Below are 26,729 nucleotides of genomic sequence, written 5' to 3'. Positions count from 1 at the left end.
ACTTCCAGCCTGGCTCCTGCTTGTCTCCCTTAGCTGTAATTCAGGACCTTTGTGGCATATGTGTAACTATTCTGAGGTTCAGAGCAGGGTCACATAATAGTTGCAAGTAGGCAACTGAACTCTGGAGGGGCCCCTCAGGAAGCACTACAGGAAATGGCTACTAATGATGAGCCTGAACTTTTGAACCTGGTAAGTAGTTTCAGTTTTGCTAAGATCGTATTTCTGCAATTTAGCGCTTATTCGCGGGCGCGAAGTTGTACTGGGAAGCCGCGAACTCACGCGAACAGTGCGAGTACGCCATAAAATCCGCTGCTCGCGGATTTGCGGATTTTGCGGGAGATTCGCGAATCTCGCGGATTGCGAATTTACTGAAAATCCGCAAAATCCGCGAGCGAAACGGATTTTCCGCCCATGCTTACCCACCTCCCGTCCCTGTGCACATTCGTGTGTAAACATCTGCACTGTGCATGGGATTCGAGATTGGGCAGGAATCTTGTGCAATCATTATGTTTGCTACATACCTATGTGGAATGGAAGATGCAGGAGTGCTGATGGTACCAAATGATCATTAAAAAACCTGCAAAGGGCATATTATCAAGAACAGGAGATAAAATTATCGCTGCTTGCCGATAAAGTGGCGATAATGGGCTTGATAATATGCTCTGTGGAATTCCAATCAAAGCCCATGTTAGATGTGAAGACATCTAACATGGGCTTCGATTGGAATTCCATAGAGCATATTATCAAGCCCATTATCGCCGCATTATCTGTAGTTATCTGCCAATAAAGCGGCAATGATTTTATCTCCTGTTCTTGATAATATGCCCCTTGGTGCTTAGGTGAACCATGGGGCGCATGCACTTGGGGTATGTATTTTATGTCGGCTCATGTCCACAAAGCTGCAGAAGTCTCCTCTTCCATTGGACGTTAGTGCTTTCTTGCATGGCCTGTCCTCTTGCCACTGTTGACACTTGTTTCCCCCAGACATGTACCTGGAAGGAGTAGCTTGTGTCACATTCACTTCTCAGTGGGTTGGTTTTTCTAGCAGTTTCTGGCTGAGCATGTGCCAAGAGCAGTATTTCTGACCCCAGGTACCATCCTAAGGATGAGGTCCAGTCAAACAGCTGCTGCGACAGAATGAATGATCAACAATGGTGATTGCCCCTGCCCATTCTGAAGCACCCGATGCACATTCCACGTCTCATGGAACCGTAAGTCACTCTCTACTATCACTTGCAGACACCTTCTCTACATTTCTAGCTGGGAATCTAAGGGAAGAGCCCCGTGATTGTGTGTATCCCGTCAGGCAATCGAAGTGCACAGTGAGTGTAACTAAGCCATTTGCTACCTTTGCTGCTTTTGCATGTTTCCAATTTTGCCTTACATCACACTAGTTTGTCAGTGTCCTCCTGAGTCTTGTGTGGCTGCCGGTGTGCTCATTGCCAGCCTTTGTGCCCTGCATTTTGCGATGCAGGGCACTCTACAAAATTCGTTTTATTAATTAAATTGTTTACTTACCTCCAAATATCCATATGTCGGTTTTTATCACCCCCCACCCTGCCCCTCCCCCGCCCCAACTCCCTGCCCCACCGCAACTCCCTCCACAGGCCGCGGCTGCGTCATTGCCTCTGGCTGAATGTTGACCATCCGTGTAATAATACTCTATCTGATTGTGGAACTCCACTGAATCTCAAGCAGTTTTCTGGTAACTCCGTGGAATTCCACGGAGTGAAACTCCGCAGAATTTCACAGAGTGAAACTCCACAAGGGTCTAGTGTTGACATAGGCAGGAGGCATGCATGTCAGCTAGAAGAGTGCCCTGCTCCGGCCCTTTACTTAAACTAGTACACTCTGAAATGTGGTAGCTGCATGTGCTATGTGCTTCCTTTCAAATTGAATTCTGAGCTTCTTCAGAGCATTACTAGTGCTTAGGATACAGGAAGTACAATCAATAATACCATGCCTTTAACTCCATAAACCAACTGCATAGTGCATAACTGATAACTGCCCCATTAGCGGCATGAAACATCAGTGGAAGCATTGCTGTATTTCATTGTGCTACTTTGCTTAATAGGAGGCATAAATAGAGAGTGGTGGTGGCTGGGAAAGTCCCCTATAAAGAGGGATTAATGATCACTCTCCTATGGGATGCCAAAAAGTCTCTGGGTGGGCACATGTCACAGGAGCTTCTCTGCCGGGCGTGTCTGAAATCTGAAATAAAAGGGCAAGCACAGTTTTCCAGGCTGGTGCCAGCCCACCTGCCTTCCCAAAACCCGGCTTTGGGGTAGAAGCGAAATATCCAGAAGTGTGTGGTAGCGCCTAGAAGCACACCAGGTTCACAAATACATTTTGTGAAGTTTCCAACTTTTTGTGTGCACCAACTGCCAGTCTTATCGTCTACTGTATCCTCCTATACTGAGACAGTTTCTACAGCACACTCGGCAAGTACAGGCAGATACCAGAACTGCAGTTCCCAGAGGCGTGTTCAGTGACACCCCCACACACAGTACCTGGAGGTGTGGACAAATTATTGAGCTGCTTAGACCTCATCCGCCTTCTGGGTGCCTCTCACCCTCACACAATTGAGGCTGGCTTTCAGCCGCAACTGGTGCACCATCTTTTTCATGGTCGTCGTAACAATTGAGGCCATAAAAGGTTCTGCGTGAGAGCAAACATTTCCTCCAAGTTTATGGTACCTTCAAGCCCCAGTGCGCAGGATCGAGAGACACTTCCAGCCTAATGACACCTGAACTTATAGATAAGGAAGTAGGACTAGATCCAGTCTCCTTGGAACTTTAGATGCAGAAGTGGTAAATAAATAAAAATAGTTATTAAAGAAATATGGACATCAGTAAACTCCACCACGTGGGGCTGGTGGAGTTTTTGCCAAACTCTGTGCTCTAAGTGGAGCACGGAGTGGCAAAACTTTGGCAACTCCGCCCACAGAGCGGAGTTTACCGCACACCCCTAATCAATATCACAATCTTCGACAGGGAAGAGGGTAACGAGGGTTCATCTTACAGGACCCACCCCATTGCTAGACCCATCTACCTGCTGTCTAAGGCCTTGACTAATTTCCTGTTGGGCAGGCATCACTTAGTTAATCAACATTAACCAAATCCCCCAAGGGTGCAAAAAAATTCTGAATGTTAATGTTATATGTTTGTGGTCCGAGTTGATGGAAATCATGCGCGCCCGCCCACATTATTGTCGCTGATTAGCCAATGAGCAATAACTTAATGTTATCAGGCTTATTTTTGCCCTGGGAATAAAAACCCTAATTAGACTTTCAGCTATTCTTTAGTTTCTAAAGGTAATAATGATACAGTCTCCCAAGACTTCTTTGTGCATCTTCCTCATCCTACCCACCCTCCTTGCCATGAAAACTTCATTATATAGCTTGTCCTGGTAGCACACATTTTTGTGAATCTAAAGGCTAGTACTTGTTTCTCTTTAGTGCTTATAGCCTTCACCAGTTTAATGGAAGCCAACTTTAGTGATGGGCCATTTTAATTGGGGGAGACAAGGCTCAAACCACCAAGGACTGCAGCTGTAGAACCTGGGTATCCTCATCCACGCTGACTTCCTCCATTGTCTGGCTTGGGAGAACAGGGTGTGGATCGTGCATAAAACTGCCATCAGTGGGGCAAGACAAAGCTTTCTTTCAACATTAGGAATTTCCTTGTTCAGGGCACCCACTGCCTTTTCAATGTATCAATCAAGTGTACTGGCCTTTTTCTTTGTGTAGAAGCCCACCATGTTCAAATTCAATTTAAGATTCACCACAAGAAACGCATTATGGCAGGTAAGTGGGCCTAAAGGTGTAAATCACACTCAGTAATGGTTAAGCAGGCCCAGCTCTAGGGCGGTGCGATCGGCGCGACTGCACCGGGCGTTGCCTTGGAGTGTGGGCTTCATTTTCGAAAATGTGTTTCATCATTTTAAAAGCACCTGCTGCCTCGTTCCTGGCCTCCAGCAAGTTTCAGAATTCAATTAAAATGTCAAGAGACGACCCATGATTAATAGTCTTCCTGAAAAAAGACCGGCAGTTTGTCTAGTGGAAATTTTAACAGATCCTAAGGTAGCACAGTGGGTTAAAATGCCTGCTGCTAAGAAAGTGTACCATGCAGATAACGAAGTGCATATAATGTAAATAGGTCAGTGGGTTGCTGCTTCTGTCAGAGAGCTCCTTTTTGTTTCTGGTCGTTTATAAGTCAAAATCCTAATATAGAACATTGAGCCATTAACTGTCACCATAGAGCTGCATGCCAACTGCAAGGTATATGTTAGAGCTTGCAGCCTTGAACTGCAAAAGCTGTTGCTGCTCTTTTCCCCCGGACTGCTGCGATTAACGGAGCCTGACGAGCGAGGACCTCTGCCACACTGGGATTTCACCGCTGCTGACGGGACCGGGACTGCGAGACCCAGGGTGCACAGCGCTCCACCACCATAGCACACCAGGTGTCTCTTCCCGCCCCCAACTCCCGCTTATAGGCTCTCCTAGCCCCGCGCACGCAGGACACGCGCGGGACTAAGCCCGGGGCTAAGCCCGGGCAAAGGGCGGGCCGTTTGAGGCCGTTCGAGGACGGTCAGGACTAGGACCGGGCCATCCCCCTACAGGCGTCTCCCCGGTACATACTGATTCCAACTTTAATTGACGATGTCTACGATGGCGACAAGAAGTAAAAGCACGCTGGTAACAACCGGAGCTGCTAAAGGCACTCTGGATAATTATTTTGTAAAAGCTGGGTCATTATTAATCGATGAAATTACAATCCTGGAGAGGCGTATTTCCCAGGAAATTGACTGGGTGAGAAGATCCTCTATGGGCCCCTTGGCACAGGCCAAGAGCCCAACCAATAGACCCATTTGTGATGAGCAAACTGAGTCTAGTAATGGGACAACTAGTGTAAGCGAGCACTTAGTGAATTTAGATCTGACCAATCTCAGCTCGCACACTAACGCGAATGATCAAAGTGATTTTGTTGATCTGAGCCTGCTAAATCTTCTATTGGCCCAACCCCACACTCCGCTACACCCCAATCCTGATCACACTCCAGTAATGGCCACTACTAATGAGAGAGATACATCACAGGGGACAAGGGAAGGTGCAGTCCCTAAAGTAAAAAATGGGGCACATAAAAAAGGCGGGAGGAAGGCAAAAACCCCAAAGTCCAATCCGATTTCGAAGGTCAACAGTTCTGAATTGAGTTCACAGGGGAATTTGTCTAATGTCGTAGTTGAGTCTATACCAACTGAGATTCAGCCTGTATTGACATCGGAACACACCAGTAATAACCCCCTTGAGACTTCTGATGAAGACATTACCCTAGCCGATATAGGATCACTTCTGAGAACCCTACCAAGCCCCTTAGAAGCGCGGCTAATTAAGATGGAAGCCAGGTTAGTGAACATAGAGAAATCCACGGTTCAATTAGTTGATAACCTTAAATTAGAGAGTAAAATAGATAATAAGGGTGGTAGAGGGGGGGCAGAGATAAAGCACAAGAGGGGCATCCCAATTAACACCAAGGCGGGTACTAGTGCAGTTTCCTTAGTACACCAGGACAAACCAACCATTGCTCACGTTATGACCACGCAGCCTAGGACTTATACGCCTATCCCCAATAAGCCGCAAGCAATCCCTCCCCAAACTATGCCCAAACAGTCTAAGGTTAACACTCCTGTTCCTAACCAACCTCCAAAAGTAGTAGCACCCATATATGAGACTCTAGGAATACTAAAAAACCAAGAGTAGTGAACTTGCCGCCTGAGGCAAGTCCGTATACAGTAATCCTAGCGGGGGTCCCGGAGCTAAAAACCACTCTCATTGAATCTACCGCCTCTCTTAAGAACAAGGTGATGAATTGGTTATTAATGTATAGACCTCTACCGCATGGCATAAAAAGCGAAGTTCTCATGGTAAGAAGGGCCCCGTGGGTGGGCAGTTCAAGAAAAACCATCAAGGGTGACTGTGTCCTGATTAGTTTTAGAGACCCCATGACCGTTTCCCATATTTGTGGATGGTTGTATGATGACCAGGGGACTAGTTTCCAGTCCCTACCCCTCTCTTTTTTTTTATCCCCGGCTGACATATTCATATGAGGAGGATAGATGGGGCAGCCTTCCTGAGAGGGCGGGAGGGAAAGGTGATTTTCACTACCCAAGCCGATATCAACCAGTGTATTTTACATCTAACAATGACGAGGAAGGCTGGGAAATCTGTCACAGGAGGGGCGGGGGCTAGAGGGGCAGAGAAATAGGTGATTACCGCCGCCCCAGACCTCAACCCCCTATATATTTTCCCTTGTCCAATAGGTATATTCATTTGGACATGGTAGATTGACAGTCCAAGCATAATGCCAAGGGCCATTATTCCTTCCCTAGGGAGGGTGTGGAGGTAGATACCACATCCCCTGAACTTACAATGAATTCAATGGTACTGTCTGGTCAGTTCGACGCCCCATTACACAGTAAAGAGAAAACTCAAACTACTGTGGATTTGCCCCTTATAAACATGGAGCTAGGCGCATTATCAGGAGATTTGACCCCCGAGTTAAAGTCTCTGAATAATGTAATTGGCATCGTTCCCTCCCCAATAGCGGCCTCAAATCCAAACCCACCATCCCTGAAGATCCTTTCATGGAACGTGGCTGGCTTGGGTAACAAGCTGGATTTACAGGAATGGACTGCCGTTGTTGACACCAGGGATGTATGGCTGTTTCAAGAAACCTGGGCAAGGGACGAATACTCTCGCCGGGGTTTCCAGGCATTTTCTGTTCCCGCAAAATGGGGGGGCAGAGGCCGTCCCTCTGGAGGCCTCTCAACATGGGTGGCAACACATTTGGGTTGCTAAGCATACGTCTCCCCTGGGCTTCGGAGGACATATTAGCGGTATTGCTTGAATGGCCAAATTCCTGCAGACTCGCTCTGATAAAAGTATATTCAAGGCCGGTAAATACTACACGACAATCACCTACCATCGAGAAATTATCAGCTTTTCTCAGTGAAATTCCCAAGGGTACCCCATTTCTGGTAGGTGGGGACCTGAACTCACACTTTGAGCCCCTAGCAGGCCTCTTGGATGGTTCCTCCCTAGAAGAGGATGCAAGGTGGTCAGTTCCCTCTACAGTGGCCCCTCCACCTAGAGCTTGGACACCTCTTGCCTTACAGATTACCGCTCTAACTCTCAAACATGGTGTGAGAGCATGTAATGGTCGTATTAAATCAGACATACCCAGCAAATACACTTATAATAGAGTGGGCAGGGAGTCGCGACTGGACTATGTCCTTGTACAACTTTCCTCGTGGTCGCAAATCATCGACTTTAGAGTGATAGAAAGAGTAGATAGCGACCACAATGCCCTAGAACTGGACTATGTTTTCCCTGGCAAGGAGGACAGGGATCACGACACGGTGGGGGCAAATCGCAGGCTCCTCCTAGAAAACAACAGAAGAAGGATCAGGTGGGAAAAACTAGCCACAAGTAGAGAGAAGCTCTCCAAGCTTTATGCTGGAATCATCCCAATTTTGGAAAAAGTGGGTACTATAAGTGAGAAAATCTCTAACCAGGAAACCCATGAATCACTCTATCTGGCTCATGAGGATCTTATTAGGACCATGGCGGCAGATCTGTTTACTGAGGGTCAAAGCAGTGGCGGTGTGGTACGCCGCAAAACATGGTATAACGCTGCATGTCGCAAGGCGAAGGGAGTTCTCCTCATGCATTAAGGAGGGTAAAGGCAGATTGGAGATACAGGCCAGAAGACGTGAATACAAGAAACTGATCACCCAGGCAAAGGTTGAATGGGAGCAGGATAAGTGGGAGGAACTTTCTAGCTCTCTAGCCACCAGGGATTATCGCAAGTTTTGGCGAATCGTTAATGCGGGATCCGAGTATTTACTATCGGCAACTGAACCGAATATTGCACCAGGGGTATGGCAGGAGCACACTGGAAGCTGGGGCCTTATGCAATCCATCTCTAACCATAGCTAGCCCTTCTAAGGGCGGCCTGTTTACAGAAAAGGAGGTGCGAGCCGATATCGCGGGACTGTCATCAGGCAAGGCGACGGGTTGGATAGCCTCCCAGGTGACCTGTTCAAACAAGAGCCTGATGTATGGGCTCCCTATCTGCTGACAATATTTAATGCCGTCTTGATGGGCATGGAGGTCCCCAACACTTGGCTGGGGGCAGAGGTAGTTCCTATATTTAAGAAGGGCTCGCCTCTGCTCCCAGCCAACTACAGGCCCATCAGCCTAATAGACGTGTCTCAGAAGCTTTTTGGTAGGCTTATACTAGACCGCCTCCAGATCTGGTTGGAGGAAACTGCTACTCTGAGCCCATACCAAGCGGGATTTAGAAGGGGGGCCTCTACAACCGATCAGATTTTCCGCCTAAATCTCATCTATTGGAAGACTGCACTAATCGAGGGGGGTAGCTTGCAAACGGTTTTCGTGGACTTGCTAGCCGCCTTCGATTTGGTGCCAAGATCCAGACTATGGAGTGTGCTCGATGAGTTGGGGGTTTCAGCTGAAATTCTTGTTATTCTGGTGAGATTGCACCAGAATAACTTTGCACATGTCAGGTGTGGCAGAAATGGTAAATTAACGGAAAGATTCACCGTTGACAGAGGGGTGAGACAGGGCTGTGTGCTTGCACCGACCCTGTTCTCCCTCTTTGTCAAAGGGGTAATCGCCCACCTGAACAGGATTGATGATACCGATGCATCTAAATTGAATGGCAGCAGGGTGCCCGCTATTATGTTTGCGGACGACACCCTGCTGCTGTCTAAAACCCCCATGGGAATTCAGCGGATACTCGACGGTTTTTTAACATTCTGCACGGAGAGGGGCTTAGAGATCAACGCCCTTAAAACAAAATACATGATCCTAAACCCCACCCCCTCGACACGTCCCAATCCCTTGCTCGGTTCAACACGACTAGAGAGGGTCTCCACATTTGAATACTTAGGAGTAACCCTAAATGAGAACATGACATGGGGGACACATCTGATTAAGGCAAACATGAAATTGGTGCAGATAGTGGGTGGCATATCAAGGATGATGAACAAATCAACATATCGCCCAATTGGCCCTGTCATCCAAATTTATAAATCCCAGGCACGCGGGGCTATCATCTATGGGGCTGAATTGTGGGGTCACACCTCTGCTCAAAATATGATGACAACGGAAAACAAATTTATCAGACAGTTGGTTGCCCTTCCATCAAGTACACCGTTACTCCCTCAGAGACTAGCTTTGGGAGTTAGACCAATCGTAGAAGAATTGGGTCTTAAACCTTTAACTTTCTGGCGAAGATTATGGAGCAGCCAAGATCTTATTGTCTATAGGACTGAGCTTGAGGAGTTTCTAACCCTACCAAAAGCCACACACATCCCATGGCTAAAGTACATAAAAAGGTCATGTGAGAGTCTGAACGTCTCAGAACTGTGGACTGACCCAGCAAATGCATCTACCAGGATACCACGCAAAACTCTGTCAAAAGCTTATTACGATCTAAAGCTTACTACTGCACTGGACAGCAAGCGTGATGGTTCCTTGACGAACCTATTCACTCAAAGTAAAGACTTCTATTTCCTGGAACGTGTACTGGATGATATGACCCCGGTGCTCACTAGGAAGTTATTTCTTCAGTGGAGATATGGCACATTACCTTTTAGGTCTTTTACCAGCTCTTGGTCTTCGCCACCAACTACGGAGCAATGCCCGGCATGTGCACATTCCCAAGAAAATGACTTACATGTGGTACTATTCTGCAAAGCCTATCAAAGCATCAGAAAATATTGGCTTGTCCCCCTTCTCAAAAACGTGGGGTTCAGACAGTTCCTCCCTGTCTATAGAATCTTAAAGACTGATTTGTCACCTCCAATTGTTTTTGCATTGGCAAAATATCTTACAGCAATGTGGTTTATTCGCACCCGCATCTTGAAGGCGGAAGCGGCCTCATGACAATTTTACCTCACTAAAGATTCTCAGTTTCTTGTTGATGAATTGTTTTAAATACTGGTAGCCGACCTTTTCATTAATGTTTTTTTTGTACAAAGTATAATGATCGAGATTATTTGTATATCTGTGATGATCTAACCAATCGAAATAAAGATTGAAATTGTCATAGAAATTGTCAAATGTTAGAGCTATATGTTTCGTTACCCAGTCTTTCATTGTCCTAATCTTGTGAAAAGTGTTCATTTGGGTAGAAAAAAATTCTTATTATGAAATAGAACCCTTAACAATGATGTTGCGTTTTAAATTCTCAATATGACCCTTTCCGAAATAAAACCTTTAACTATATTGTCTTCCAGTATCGATGACATGCCACTCCTACACTACACCTTGTAGTACTGTCTGATGTAACATTTCTTATACATTGATTTACACACATATGATTGTCTGTGCAATGTGTGTGTGGTATAAGGTGCTCTGACACCTTACACTGGTATGAGTGGTGCCAAAAAAGTAAATGAATTTGAGAGACAGTGGTTATGGAGACTTGAGTGGTGCAGTTAAAAGGTGCTAGTGAAGGAATCCATGGCAGAGCTGGTCAACATGAAATGACTGCTGGACAGGCGGTCGCAAACTCATCCGGGGCTTGCTGTGGCTGTGGTAAAGGGCCCCAGCAAATTCTCACTCCCTACATCACCTCCTGCACGTCTGTGCACAGAGGTGAGGGGGGCATTACATGTGACCCCCAGTCCAATTTTCAGTGGCCTGTGACAGTTGGGGGCCCTATTCGGGGCCCCATATCACTGTCTTACAGTTTCTTCATTGTTCCACCATGAAAAGGCAAAAGGAAAGGGATATTATAATCCCAATGGTGGTGCCTTCCTTGGCACTGCAGCCTTTGTAGGACGCTGTTTAGACCACCACCACCATCTATGATCCTTGCAGAGCCAGTGTTTTTTTGTCTGAAAGAATAGGGTTCGACCGCCAGCAGTGTAATCTGGCGGTCAGTCTGAAGGGATGTCAGCGGTCCTACCATCTCTGACCACCTGTCAGTGATCCGACCACCCAACATCCTAATCAGGCCCACTGTGAATATTTGTATTACAGCATACACCTGCATGGTTAATGTCATAAAACATATTGTTATAAACATTTGTTGCCTTTGTTATTGAAAGCCTGATACATACCATGGTCATCAATAGATGACAACACAGGCTCATACATATCTGTTGTATTCTAGTTTTCATGTTATGTATCTTTAAGACACTTGCTTGCAGCTGCCACTGTATTTATGATGTCACTGCATCTAGTCTATTGTGGAATTTCTTCTTTCAATGCTGGGAGCTAACTTACTTGGGGACAGATGTGATCTGCAGATGATGAGCTGTGTAGTGTTTATTCAATTAAACTCAAATTGATAAATGATCCAGTCTCCTGACATTACTACACAATTTGGCGATGAGGACCTACACAGCTGAACCCACAGATCAAATTTCCTCATTTCAAGAAGACTCCTAATTCTTCAATCCAAGAAGATTTATCATCGGCATCATCTGTCACATCCACTTCTACCAGCTATTTTATCAATGAACACAACCTTTACTTGTGGATTTTAGCATCGGATTGCAACAGATTCAAAGAATATTTTGTGACAGCCCTTCAACATTGAGATAAGTCTATTTTTCCTATTACCATTGTTTTTGAATTAAGACTTTACTCCTTGTAATATTACCCACTCTAACTGTCGCAGTTTATGAAGCCATCTCCTCTTCAAAACCGACACGAGTCAAGAGCAATTATCCCTAACGGCATGTGTTTATTTGTGATTATGGTCCTCTGAATCAGCGTGTGTGTTACAGAGTTTTTTTTTTCCTGACACTGCGGCTGTTGAGACTTCCACATCACGCTTTGTGAACTGCTGACAATCTGTCCTTTCAATTCAAACTTTTATCCCTGTTGTTACGACGCGCATCAATTTAATAAAAAAAAAATATATAAACTTACTTGACTGTGACTGTTGCTGTTGCTCCTCGCGCGTTGGTTTGCGCATTATTCTATCTTGTTGGCTCGAGACTTCAATATGGATCTTGCGCATTATCGCGAGCTTTGAACACTTCCTCTTTGCGCATAATCCTTATTTTGCCAACCACGACATCGTCATCTGCGTTGCCAATCACGTATTGCTGCAAATTTAGAACGTTGTCCTGCACTGTTGCCAACCACTTTGCTGTTCCTCCACGTTGCCAACCACGTACTGCCTGGAATTCAAAACGTTGCACTGCATTGTGTTTTCTTGACATTTACGACGTCACAGTAACCATTAGCCCTGCGCTTTGTCAACATTCTATTCTACGAGTGTCACAATGCTGTCACAACAAACAAAGGATTGCTCTCTTTGCTAGACTAACGATGTCATAATACTCATCTGGAATCATCTACTATTCTTTCTATTGTTTTCACATGGACATCACTACAAAGCATTTTTTTTCTTTATCAATTCATTTTTCTCACAACTTTATTTACATCTGGAAGCCATTTTGCTGGATAAATTTTTTGTTTTCAACTTTAACAGTGCTTTTACTCAAGGCAGTATTTTTCTACAAGATACAAGGAAGTTACTTATTCTACGGTGATTCACACACCTAAATTTTCACTGTTGTGGATCACTATATTTTATTTACTCTAGAGTGCTTCTGTTAATCGCACACTTCATTACTACTGTGAATTTCAAGTGTTTTTTTGTGTGTTCTATCCTGATCACCTTCACCACCATTCCCCATTATGACTTCTTTACAATCTATCAATGCTCCTCCTTCTTTCCTGGATACCCCAGGAGATCCTCCAGTGAAGTGGGATGTGTGGTTTGATGGCCTTGAGACATATTGTGGTGCCATTGGAGCTCTGAGATACCATCCAGAAAGGAAAAAGTGTCTTTTGTTACATTCTTTAGGATTTGAAGGGAGATCAATTTTTAAACATTTACCTGAGCTTGCTGTGGATGATGAACAAATTGATGAATATCAAAGTACTGTTATGAAACTTAAGCTCCGTTTCGATAAACAACCTAATCTGATTGTCCTCAGGCATACATTTTTCAAGAGAAAACAATCGGAAAACAAGGATGTCGATGCTTATATCTCAGTTCTCAGGAAATTAGCTTCTGTCTGTCTTTTTGAGAATTTTACTGAACAGTTGATTTGTGATCAATGTGGTGGTCAATGCAAAGACAAACAGATTAGGCAGAAGCTACTTTCTATGGACAACCCTTTACTTGATGAAACCATCAAGGTAGCAAAGAGCATTGAGACATCTCACATCTCTCCTAAAGAACTCGAAGACAAACCGGTTGAGAGTGTTAATTTTGTTGGTCCCTCTAAGCAGTCAAGGAACAAATCTATGAAGAGTGGTTACACCTATTCCCCCAAGTTCAAAAATGATAATTCCGTGCCCAATAATGTTTGTTTACGTTGTGGTAGTTCTACTCATGGTAAGGGGTCAAAATGTCAAGCTTTTAATTCTACGTGTAACTACTGTAAAAGAGTTGGACACTTTGCCACTGTTTGTATAACGAAAAAATTCCAAAAGAAAACTGTGGCCTGTGTTTCAGAATCGGTTGATGATTCATATGCAGAAATTATTTCTGTCGTCCAAGACCACACTGACTCTCACGTATCTTCAATACCTCTCACTGGTGATCCCTCATCGTGTGGCGACCCTATAGTTGAAATACTTGTAGGTGAAAAGAAACTTAACTTGTTAGTAGATTCAGGTGCCAGGATTACCATGATCACGCAAAAACTCTTACATGAAACATGGGGAGCGAGAGAGATGTTTCCTCCTGACAGATCACCGGTCTCTTATGAGGGACGGAGAATTGAATTACTGGGGTTCATTGAAGATTACCTAGTATTCAAAGGAAGGAAAATCAGGGATAAAATCTATGTGGCAATCAAAGGGCTTAACATACTAGGGTGGTTTCACCAGGGTCTTTTTGGCATGCTACTAAAACCTGGTACTGAAGAACAGGTTATGCTTGTCACTTGTGAAGAGTAAAGTACCAAGTGGATTGATGAATCTCCATCTGTTTTCAACAATGATTTGGGAAAGATCACTGGGTTCAAACATAAAATCATTGTTAAGGAAGGTGCAATTCCTATCAAACATAATCTCAGGAGTGTTCCCTTCAGCATCAGAGAAGATATAAACAAAGAACTTTCTTCTTTATGTGAGAAGGGAATTATTGAACCTACTGATTCGTCCCCATGGTTGTCTTCTCTTGTCGCCACAGGTAAACGTGACGGGAAGCTAAGGGTGTGTGTGAATCTCAGATCATTGAACAAAGAGATCCAGGTTGATTCACATCCCTTACCTTATATTACGGATTCATTTACCAGTATTAAGGGCACGAAAATGTTTATGAAGTTAGACCTGGCTAGCACCTATCATCAAATAGAACTTCATCCTGACTCACGTTTTTTGACGGCTTTTGTATCTCCACTTTAAACTTTCCGCTACAAGAGGATGCCGTTCGGTTTAGCCTCTGCGATGTCTGTCTTCCAAAGGGTTATGCAAAACATGTTGAGGAATGTAGAAGGTGATCTTATTTTCCAGGATGATGTGCTGATCTATGCTAAAGATGAGGAGACACATGATAACTTATCAGAAAGATTTTGGAGTTATTTAAAGAAAATGGAGTTGTACTAAAGTCCAAGAAGTGCAAGTTTGCATGTAATGAGATAGAGTATCTTGGTCATTTGTTATCTCAAGAAGGTATCAAGCCAAGGCAGGGCCTGATTGATGCAATCTTGAATGCACCTGTACCTAAGGACAAGACTGGAGTTAAATCACTATTAGGGTTGTTGGAATACTATTCAAGATTTGTGCCTAGCTATGCCCAGATCTCTTGACTGGGTGTGAGTGTTTGATTGGTTCAGATGCTCCTTCCATCACCACCCCCTTTTGTACCGCTTTGTTCACCAGAAGTTGGCAGGGTATGCTCAGACGCGAGTCCCTTGCTCACTTTGCCATTGGATTTAAGCAAGCCTGGCTGTAGACGGCTGGAATGCCAGAAACCGGTCCTAGGAAGCTTGTTTACGGTCCAGGGAAGCCATGGCTTGGCAGTTCGGCCTGGACTGTTCCCATGAGGCACAGGGTCAGACTGATTTGCATGTGACCATGTCTGAACTGGTGTGGCAGAGTGGGCTAAAGAACAGTGATGGATTGAACCCAGATCTCTTGACTGGGTGTGAGTGTTTGATTGGTTCAGATGCTCCGTCCATCACCACCCCCTTTTGTACCGCTTTGTTCGCCATAAGTTGGCAGGGTAGGTTCAGATATGAGTCCCTTCCTCACTTTGCCACTGGATTTAAGCAAGCCTGGCTGAAGACGGCTGGAATGCCAGAAACCGGTCCTAGGAAGCTTGTTTCTGTTCCAGGGAAGGCATGGCTTGGCAGTTCGGGCTGGACAGTTCCCATGAGGCACAGGGTCAGACTGATTTGCATATGGCTATGTCTGAACTGGGGTGGCAGAGTGGCCTAAAGAACGGTTATGGATTGAACCCAGATCTCTTGATTAGGCGTGAGTGTTTGATTGGTTTAGATGCTCCATCCATCACCGCCCACTTTTGTACTAGCTATGCATCCATGGTTAGATCAATCAGTAATCTTCTTAAGAACTCTAATACATTTTCATGGCCACCAGACTGTGATCGTGCTTTTGTGGAAGTGAAGGATGCTCTAAAAAAAGTGATGCACTTGCACCATTTGATCCAGAGTTGCCATGTGTCATAACTGTAGATGCCAGCAAGGTTGGTTTAGGAGCAATTCTCACACAAAGGTCTGGTAATCAGGAGTACACAGTTGCGTTCGCATCTAGTGTTCTTAGAAGTGCTGAAACTCAATACTCTGTAATTGAAAAAGAATTGTTAGCCTGTCTCTGGGCTATTGATAAGTATCGCCCTTATGTTTGGGGAAGACACTTCAATTTAGTGACGGATCAAAAGCCACTTGTTTCAATTTTGTCTTCTGGTCCGAGCAAATGTTGTATACCTAGAATAACTAGGAAGGTCAGTAAGCTACTTCAATATCAATTTGAAATCTCACACATTGCTGGTGGTAAGAACACAAGGGCCGATTGTTTATCACGTTTTCCTCAAAGTGGTGACCTTAGTGATGGAACAAGCTTTCAAGACTTAAATGAAGAGGATAATAAAGCTTGTTTTCTGGGATCTGTAGATATTCCTATTTTAGAGGTTGGGACTGAGGGAGATTGGAGAGCATATCTGGTGAAAGACAGAGTTTTACAGGAAGTTTACATGTTTGTCAAAAATGGGTGGCCCAAAGAAAAGTCTTTGTCTTCTGAAATACAACCGTACTGGAAGGTGGAATCAGAGATTTCGATTGAGGATGGTTTGATTATGAGATGTGAGAAGTTAATTCCACCTCATTCTCTTAGACCTATTATTGTCAAGGAAGCTCATAAGGGGCATTTAGGGATTTCCCTTACCACACGGCGAGTTCGTCAAGCCCAGTATGGACAATGAAATCAAGAGAATTATAGAAAATTGGCCGGTGTGTAGTTCTTCGGAAAAACACTTAAGGTTGTTGTTCCGCCCTTGTTTCCTATAGAGTGTCCATCTAGACCATGGTTCAAAGTAGGTGTTGATATCATGGGTCCATATGAGGTTTTACAGCGGGGAATGAAGTTTGTTTTGGTTTTGATGGACTACACATCCAAGTGGCCGGAAGTTAAGGTTGTCAGAGAAGCCAGTACTTCTAGTGTTATCAAATTTCTTAAGGAAGTGTTCTTGAGGGAAGGGTTTCCACAGTTTATTGTCTCAGACAACGGGACTCAGTTTTTGAGCGAGGAATTTCAAACCTTTTTAAATCCAGTGGTGTCAAACATCTTAGAAGCTAACTTTATTATCCACAGACCAATGATCTCGTGGAGAGAATGAACAGAGTCATTGGTGATTGTGTTAAATCGGCAGTCAAAGGCAGGCATGATGTTTTTGCATCTCTTGAGAGCATGTTGTGCTTCTATAGAACTATCCCACATTCATCCACTAAGGTGTCTCCATTCAAAGTTTTGAGGGGGAGAAAAGCAAATACCAGTTTTCGACCAGGATGGATGTGCAAGTGGGTTGACTCTCTGGTTAATGTTGAATCACTTTTAGAGACAGTTAAAATGAATTCAGAAGTCACACAAGAGAAAGAGAAAAATGATTTGACAAAAAAAAGGTGCCAAAATGGTTTCTTTGTGTGTTGATGATTTTGTTACAATTAGCAGTTCCGTACATACAAAGAAAGGAAAGGGTACATTTAGTGAACTTATTAAGGTTACAAGAATTGGTAATAACGCTGTACAAGTAGAAGGCGGTTGTTGGTGGAATCTTTCCAAGGTGGTTGAACAAGATGTTGTTCTTCCTCTGGTAATCAAAGTCCAAGTGGACAGGGTGCTAACATCAATCCATCTGTTTCACAAAGGAGGAAAAGTATGAGAATTTCAATTACTCCTCGAAGATTTTGTGATTAAACATTGTTTTACCCATGGAATATTTTTTTTTTGTTTTAATTGAAGGAAAGGAAATGTTACTTCACTTCATCATAATCTCCATACTATGTTTTCATTTTGTATCTAGTTCTATTAAAGTTTTGTAAATCATTTCATGCTATGTTTTTATGTTGTAGGTTTTATTGTTTTTTTAAGAAAGGGAGGTATGTTGTATTCTAGTTTTCATGTTATGTATCTTTAAGACACTTGCTTGCAGCTGCCACTGTATTTATGATGTCACTGCATCTAGTCTATTGTGCAATGGCATGTTTCAATGCTGGGAGCCAACTGACTTTGGGAAAGATGTGACCTGCAGATGATGAGTTGTGTAGTGTTTATTCAATTAAGCTCAAATTGATAAATTATCCAGTCTCCTGAGATTACTACAATATCTTCTCCAGATTTAGGTGCTATTTAGCTAGTGAATAAGTGGAGCTCATCTGGCATAATTGCTTTCTTTCAGAAATTATTTTCAACATCTATAAGCGAATTCTATAATCATTGTTAATTAAAAAATAATGGCTTTAAATATATGATATAAGCAAAAGTGCTACTGCCATGAAAGGCATGGCAGAGGGGACAAAAGGGGCCCAATAGGCCCCCCTGTAGGGGTGTATGCAGGGGGACACATACTGTGCCGCCCTGTGTGCATGTACCCTTTACCTACACGGCATGAACTGCACCAGTCCATGCTGTGCAGGTACTGCCATTGACGTTCCCATTGTGGTGCCTATTTCATTGGCACCGCCATAGGAACATCAAAGAACTGCCTGCCAGTGACTAATAAAAAGTCATAATCTGGCAGGCAGTGCACTCTCGGGGTTGGCGGTGCAGTGTGGGAGCGGGGCGGTAGCATAGCGGTCTCTCACCGCCAAACTGATAATCAGGCCCTTCATACTTTTGGTACCTTGTATACACATTATTCCCTGGGACATAAGTAACTAGCCATAGCATAACACAGCACAGCAAGTGTGTTTACTGCACTGTGCTGCACAATAAATCTGCTCAGAGTTTTTTTATTTTCCATTTTAAAATTAATGAATGTTTTCATTGTTCACTTAATGTAATTTGTACACCAACCGCAAACGTCGACTCTGCCTAGAACTTCTGCAGAATAGGCTCTGTTGTATGTTTTCTGAAGTTACAAGAGTGTGTGTACACAGATTGTTATATGTATATTCCCTCTCTTGAGTATCTTTGTGTGAATGGACAATAAACATTCTAATGTGGACATGCACTGTTGCACAATTGTGGTATTATTGGACATGTTGCAGAGTGCCCTTTATTGAGGCAGCTTGCACACTTATGAGTATGATAATTATGATAAAAACTATAATAATATTAATTGTGAAAAGCATATTACTAGTTGAAGTGGATAGTAGTTGTCTTCATGTAATAATGGTACAGTTGCTTACTAGGTCTAGCTATGTTTCATTAATTTAAACTGGAGACACACCCTTGGTAGCTGTAGCACAGAGAAGCCAGGCTAAACTTAAAAGAAATGTTCAAGGCACTTATCACTACCAAAACAGTTAAAAAGAAGACAACACAATACAATAAAAATGTGACTCTAATCTATAAAAATTGAGTAATATTTGATGAGCAAATAGTAAAAAATGACAAAAATTTGAGGTACGGAACTGTAGACGTGATTTTTCAAAGTTATAGGTGTTTCTGACGCAAATAGGCAGAAAGCGCCAAAGGTGAGTATCTGGTCACATTAGACAGGGTCAAAGTAAAAAATTAAAGCAGATTGCAATTTAGCATGTGTTGGATAGAGCGGCCAGGTTTTTCCCAGTAGAAAGTTTACATTCCAACTATGTGGCCCTTTAGGATGGCGTGCGGAAGCACCACTGTAATGCTTGCGGTGGTGGAAAATGCCATTTTCCACATGCCAGCAGCAGTACTCACGCTCGCCATATTAGTATGGTCAAACATAGCCCATTTCCCATCCGCCGTGATGCGACGTGCACCACCATGAAAATGCACCCTCCACCACGGCGGTGGAAGCCAATAGAGACCCACTGCCGTGCGGAATGATGTCCTGACCACCGTACAAATCAGGATGCCCCAAACAGCCAATCACACTGCAGCAGAGAAACCGCTCAACCATAGATGGCGGAAGCACAACTGCGGAGCTCGAAACCAGATTCACTGTCCCCTCCACCTGTTCCCGACCGCAGTGGATCCAGCTTTACACGTCTTCCCAGTGCTGTACCTGATACACTATCAGCAAGTTATGCACTGTCGCAGACAAGGCCGCAGGTACGCAACCACAAAACTCTGCATACAACCACAACACACAACTCCAGGGCTGATACACTGCTCCTGTCTACACCAGAAACCCTGGTGGGGACAGGAACACATCCCCAAGTGTACCCTCCCATGTCCTATTTGTCACTAAATCACCCCTCCGCATCAAGGTCACCCATCTACAGCGATATCAATGCAATGTTCCGGTCATGTCACCGCAGCCGTAAAGACCCTGAAACACATGCGCACAATGTGGAAGGCAGGGCCTGCACCAGGAATGGGCAGTCCATAAAGATCATATGGCCACACCTCCACCCTCCACACACTTGGCCTCCATACCAATTAAGGGACATTGCTATGTGCCCCTCCTGTGCTCCCCCATTCACAGTAATCAGCCAGGTGAACTCACAACCAGCACCACACACCAAACAACCAGGGAGACAGTTTCAGCAGGTGAGGCTGCAGAGGAATACACAACACATAAGCTCAGGGCCAAGGCAACCCTCACACCACACCCACACTACACTCATGTCAAGCAAACTGAGTCCAATTTCAAAATGAATACTCACAATTAATATGAACAATCACTCAACTAGACACATCCCACACTGACACACAGTCACATACACAGACCAGATGTCAGCAGCAATGGAGGACAAGAAATGGGCTAAGCTAAAGTGAGGTGGACAAAAATGGAAAGCCAAGTAGCTAGCCAAAAAGCATGTGTACATCGCATGCAAGAGAAGGACCATATACCAATACCCTTAGCTGATCAAATCACACATGGTTGGTACAGTGAGTGAAATTATACCACAGTCACCTCTGTGCAACAACTCAGGCAGACAGCAAGGCAACCCATGCATAGGCACAGGGATAAAAGGAAGTCTCTAAAGTCAAACAGTGATTGGCTACACATCTGTATCCAACAACTTGACAGGTGTATGTCATCAGCACAACACACAACCCATTGTCACACTTCATGACTGTCAAACACAAGTTGAATCTTTCACACATACCCCTCTCCCACCCACTGCACACCTGCAATACTCAACACCATTGTCAAACACACAGAATGGTGCAAATAATGTCCTGTGAATACACTGACAAACAATCACACTCCCTGGGGGCATCCACAAACATCACACACACACACACACCCACACTCAGCGATGCCTGAACTAATGTTGGCACAAAAACAACAGCCAAACACCAAACTCACTAACAACGTACACAGAAGTACAACAAGCCCAGGCCTGTGCAGTAAAACAGTTGAAAAGCTATGGGAGCCGAGACAGAACAGGAGTACACAACATCATCACTCAGGAACAATGCACAGACAACATACCCTAACACAGACAAGAAGTGCATCATCTCTGAAAATCATGGCTACAAACTGGGAGCAATGGGCCAATAAGAAAACACAGACATACCACGCCACCCATCAAGTCAACATGGTGTCATAGTGTACCACTTGCTTGCACATGCAGAATCCTGACAAGTGACAGGTCAAATAAAAAAGGAGTAAACCTCAAGGATGCACTCAAAACAAGCCCATGAACAAGAATAGCCCTAAGTGCACGTGACAGACACAAAAGTAATGCACACTACACTTGCAACACATATCTGAATGTATCACATTACACAAACAAATCACACACAATGAGATGCAAATAGAACATCACACACAGAGCATCTGTCAGCTGCAAGAGACAACGCAGGCCAAACACTGCACACATCCCCATCAAACACACAAAAGATGCACATGCCAATTCATATGTAAATGTACAGGAATTTATATAGCGCAAATCACTGAGCGGTTTCTAAGCGCTTGCTTAGGGAACCCGTCCTGGTATTCCCCTGTGAGATAACCCCGGCAGGGTATCCGCAAGGTGAAAGCCAGGCATCCCGCCACGAGGGGCCGTTGTGGAGATTAAGCAAGCTATTGCCCAGAGTCACAGAGTGTGAACCCGTGAATCGAGTAGGCACCGGAGCAAGAATTGTCGAGTCCATGGACATTTTAGAACTCAAGACCCCGCCAAGCCGGGAATTGAACCATGGTCCCGGGCTGACCTCTGCTTCCAGGTCTGCCTCCTCTAACCAGTGAGCCACACTTCTCCACACTGCAAACACACCTGGATATCAGAGGATGCACACCAGGCAAATACAAGGCAACATAAACTTTGTTTAAGTCCAACTTTATTTAATATATATATGATCCCTCTGGCAAAGATCATAGAGCAGTTCGGTATTGAAATAATTTCATATGCTGATGATACTCATCTTATGTTCACTGTTGGCCCTAATTTAGAAGCAGAGAATTGTTTTTTACTACCAGAATGCTTGCAATATCGAGCTGGATGACTGAGAACTGCCTCCAGCTGAACCCTGGAAAAACGGAGATCATGCTAATAGGAAAAGCCTCAACCATCTGGTTGGACTAGTGGTGGCCACAACAATTGGGAGCAGTTTCTGTGCCCAATCAAAGTGTAAAAAATTTAGGGATATAACTTGATCTGACATTAACTATGAAAGATCACATTGCTGCCACAACTAACTCCTGTTACTACAGCCTGCACCTTTTGCACAGGGTCTTTTCTTATCTGCCCATTAACTAATGCAGAACCCTGGTCCAAGCTATGGTGATTAGCAGATTAGATTACAGAAATGCTCTGTTGGTCGAAGTAGGAGAGACCTTGCTTGCTAAGCTACAGGTGATTCAGAACACCACGGCAAGAATAATTCTGAATAACCCAGCAGGCTCTCCTTCAGGCCCTTTGTGGAGAGAATTACACTGGTTACCATGAGGAAGCGGTCCTATTTTAAAATCTGCTGTCTCATATATAATGCCCTGAAAGGCAAAGGTTCCCGCTATTTGCGAAGAAAACTTTAAAAACATGTACCTTGCCGAAATCTCAGATCTAGGACACTAGCCCTTCTACAGGTGCCCCGAATACGTCTTAATCGTACAGGGGCAAAGTTTTCTCTTACCTTGCTTCAAGATAATGGAATAAACTACCAATTGCTCTTCATGAGATCTCCACCTATAGCACATTTAGTAAACCACTAAAAGCTTATCTGTTTTAACTTCTTATGGTTGGTCTCTAGTCGGGTTTCTTTAACAGTGCCAAGATGCCCCCGGGTGAGTCGCGCGCTGTTAAAGTGGAACTAACATAACATAACATAACACATCACTGCATGCACGAAAAGCAGTGTATGCACACCAAACATACAAGTTCCACACAGATATGAGTGCCACACCATGAACCCCCACAATACACATCACCACAGCACACAGACAAAATCACACTCAGGAAGGAAAGAAGTACCTCAGCAAACACACATACAGCTCACCCATCACCCACAGATACACAAGTCTGGGACACCCAGGTGAAAACAACATGACCAGAGGACTGTGCAGCACAAACAGTCGAACTGCATATGCGCAACCATGACTGCAAAACAGTACAAGAAAATCACATATAACCAATTTGGAAACTGTCCTGAGTGGCACAATAGTCCGGTGCACAGATTAGCACCACAAAGCATAGTGTACCAAATAAAGTGGTGGGGAGGAACACATACTGGCATTCCAAGGGGACAGCTGACATGAGAGTGAAGTGTTGTGTACGACAGTAGTGGACATGCCTGAAGTGCACCATACACAAATAGATGGAGTGCTCACTCACAAAGGGTAGGCATCAGACGCACAGATAGGGGATGGTATAACTCCACATCCCACATGCCATACTGGAGCCAGAAATGCCTCATGGGATAGCAACGCATGAGAAAACACACCCACAATATCAGTGTGGCTGAACAGGTCTACACAGTGAACACAAACAGTAACAAGACACATGGCTGATCAACAAAACACGGCACTGACTTGCTAATCACACAGTCTGCATACTCACAATTGGTACCAACAACAAGTAGGTGTCCCCCAGATGTACAAGGACACACCAACCCACAGCACAGTGCACAACCTACAACACCCACATGTGCACACAATCACAAGAACAGGGCTGACCAATCCAACTAACAGGAACTCAAAACCAGGTTGACACATGTGTGCAGTTTCCATCGCAGGGGCACACATACATCAATACTACTGACAAAGTCACCCCCTTCTCACTGCACACCTCATGACCACACAAGTGCAGACATTGAAATCTACCTGTGTGACTGTGATGACTGGCCATCACAAGATGACCATACGCCAATACTGCTGGTCACACATCAAGAAAGATCACACAGACAAGATGGACCCTGGCCAGCCTGCCCGCAATACTGTGGATAGAATATCACTCTGTGCTGGCACTGCATCGAAACATGCCATGTGTACAATTTAGCTAACTTCACCATATATTGATTTAGGATAACAGTAGCTCATCACAAAAAAACCATCATTGCACCCCCAAGCCTCAAAGCCAAGAAGAACTGAAATGCCTGCCACCTCTCAAAACCCTGGAAAAGTTAAAACAGCCATTGGCAATGTTAAAGTGGCATACAGAGCATGTGTTACATAAAAGCGTACCCAAACATAAAACCCTTTATTTAGCAAGGACACTGACAAAACAGACAACAGGTGTAACTGTCTTTATTCACATATTACACAGATAGGTATCAAAGGCAGACAAGAACAAGACCAGTGGCCAGTACAAAGTTTAGAGTAGGTACATGAGAAGCTGCACAGGGAATGGGCAAACACAGCAAGGCCAGTGGCCAGTCCAAAGTTCAGAGAAGGTACATGAGAATCTGTACAGGGAATGGCCAAACACAGCAAAGCCAGTGGCCAGTCCAAAGGGCAGAGTGGGTACATGAGAGGTCGCACAGGGAATGGGCAAACACAGCAATGAACCTCAGGGCCAGTGGCCAATCAAAAGTGCAGAGAAGGCACATGTGTGCATTAGATCCTGCACAGGGAATGGGTGAGACTGTACCCCACCATGGTCAGCAACACTGTATCTTGAGCCTGAGGTCTGTGGTGTGAGGTCACTACCAGCTTGGTGAGTTAGGGTCCTTCTACTAACATCTGTGTGTTCCTTTTTTAACGCTTAATTAGTCACTCTTTCGTTGTTATTGAGTGTGGTCACTATCGTCAGATGTAGCCACTGGCAGGGAGGTTGCCAAAGGGACTGGAGCTGGGCTGTGAGACTGTGCCAGCTAAATGGCTGCCGTAACTGTGGAGGAAAAAGCCTGGACAGTCCGGTGTAGCCCACCCACATCGGAATGAATGCCCTCCATGAAAGCAACTACCTGTGTCAACTTTTTGTCGTGGTGTAGGAAGGCGTTGATGAGAGTTGTCTGGCCCATACATAGCTGGCGCAAAAGGTCCACAGACTCAACACCGATGGCAGCGGAGCCTGGGGTGAAAGGCACTATTCCCTTCTTACTGGTGCGAACACGGGCAGCACTAGTGGAAGTAGCTGGGAGGGTGGGCCCTTAATGCTGTGTGGTAGAAGAGGAGGCAGAATTCCCGCTCCCTGTGCCCACCAACATAGATGTGTCACAGCTGGCGTCAGATGATGTTGAGGTTGGTGTCTCTGGCTGTGATTCCTCAAGCAGACTCCTGTCCCACTCTGAGGCGCTGGTCACATCAGTGTCAGTGTGCTTGTGTTTAGCAGTCATGCTTGATGCCTCACCACTGGTGTCAGTCCCCTGTCCTTCTGTGGCCACTGTAGATGCTGCAAGAGACAGAGATGTAGGGTCAGTTCTGTGGCATTAACAGAACCATCATATGCGAACAAAGCACAAAACAAGATGATGATATCCCCTTGTTGCACACCACCCTGTGCAGTGACACTGTGCAACCTCAATTCAAAACTCGATTTTTGCGTGTCATCATGCAAACTTGGCATGCGTGACCCATGTGATGCCCACATAGCCAAATAGCCTGCGGGTGGCTCTCTGAACCAGACACACAGATCCCTCTGAGCACACATAGGGCCCTGAGGGGGGGAAAAGATGTAACTCCCAGAATGTTGCCACAGTGACATCTGGAGGCAGCAGAAGGCTACAACAAAGACACAGACTCCAACATATCAGTCCACAATGCCCATGAGCTCATGCCATCCACCATGCTGTACTTTGGGACACAACTAAAATTGCACATTGGAGTCAGATGTGCAGTCCTCACAATTCTGACGTCAGGCAATGCACACATTGAAGAAAGCACACTCAGATGATGCACACTGCTGTTCCCTTCCATGGGATGTCCCTTACTACCCCAATTTCGATGATGCCAGAATGCCACAACTCCGAATGCAATGTCAAGGGCTGTTACTCCAATGACATGAGAAGGTACAGGTAGGGAAAATGCAAGACAACTGCAAGACAACTGCACCCAACACAGATGCCACTTACAAGCCATTGCATCACACTTGCAGCATCACAGACCCCAGGACTGGCCCAGGCTTGGAACACATGCAACCACTCACAACCAAAGTCACCCTTCCCAGAATATTCACCCCAAGGGTGCTGCTGATGCTCCTTCAAATGTGCATCCAGCTCAGGCTGTGTCACAGCTAAGATGCGGGCTATTAGTGGCGTTATGCTCCTGCGTACCAACCTTCCAGTCCAAGGGAGCAGCCCCAGCGTCATCTCTGCCACGATTTTGCTCAGCCGACAGATGTCATCCCACCTCTTGTGACATTGTGTGCGCCATCGGTTGGAGACACCCAAAGCCCGCACCTTGTGTGCAATGGCCCTCCACACGGCCTTACATTGTTGGACTTTGAGCTGCAGGCATGGGAGACAAGAGGGGGAAAACTCAGTGACACAGGGTTATGCACCACTATCTCTCAGTACAGGAGCATGATACTAACTCAGCATTACCTCACAGATATATCTAGCAGAGACAATACAGCATCTCACATAGTACATTAGCATGGGAGAATCATACAAAAATGCATGCAGGTATGAGGGTGGACACAGTACCTGCCCATCTCGTACACATGCAGGA

Source organism: Lissotriton vulgaris, chromosome 2_1, assembly GCF_964263255.1.
Source record: "Lissotriton vulgaris chromosome 2_1, aLisVul1.2, whole genome shotgun sequence".
Taxonomy (NCBI): Eukaryota; Metazoa; Chordata; class Amphibia; order Caudata; family Salamandridae; genus Lissotriton; species Lissotriton vulgaris.
This window is presented reverse-complemented; position numbering follows the sequence as displayed.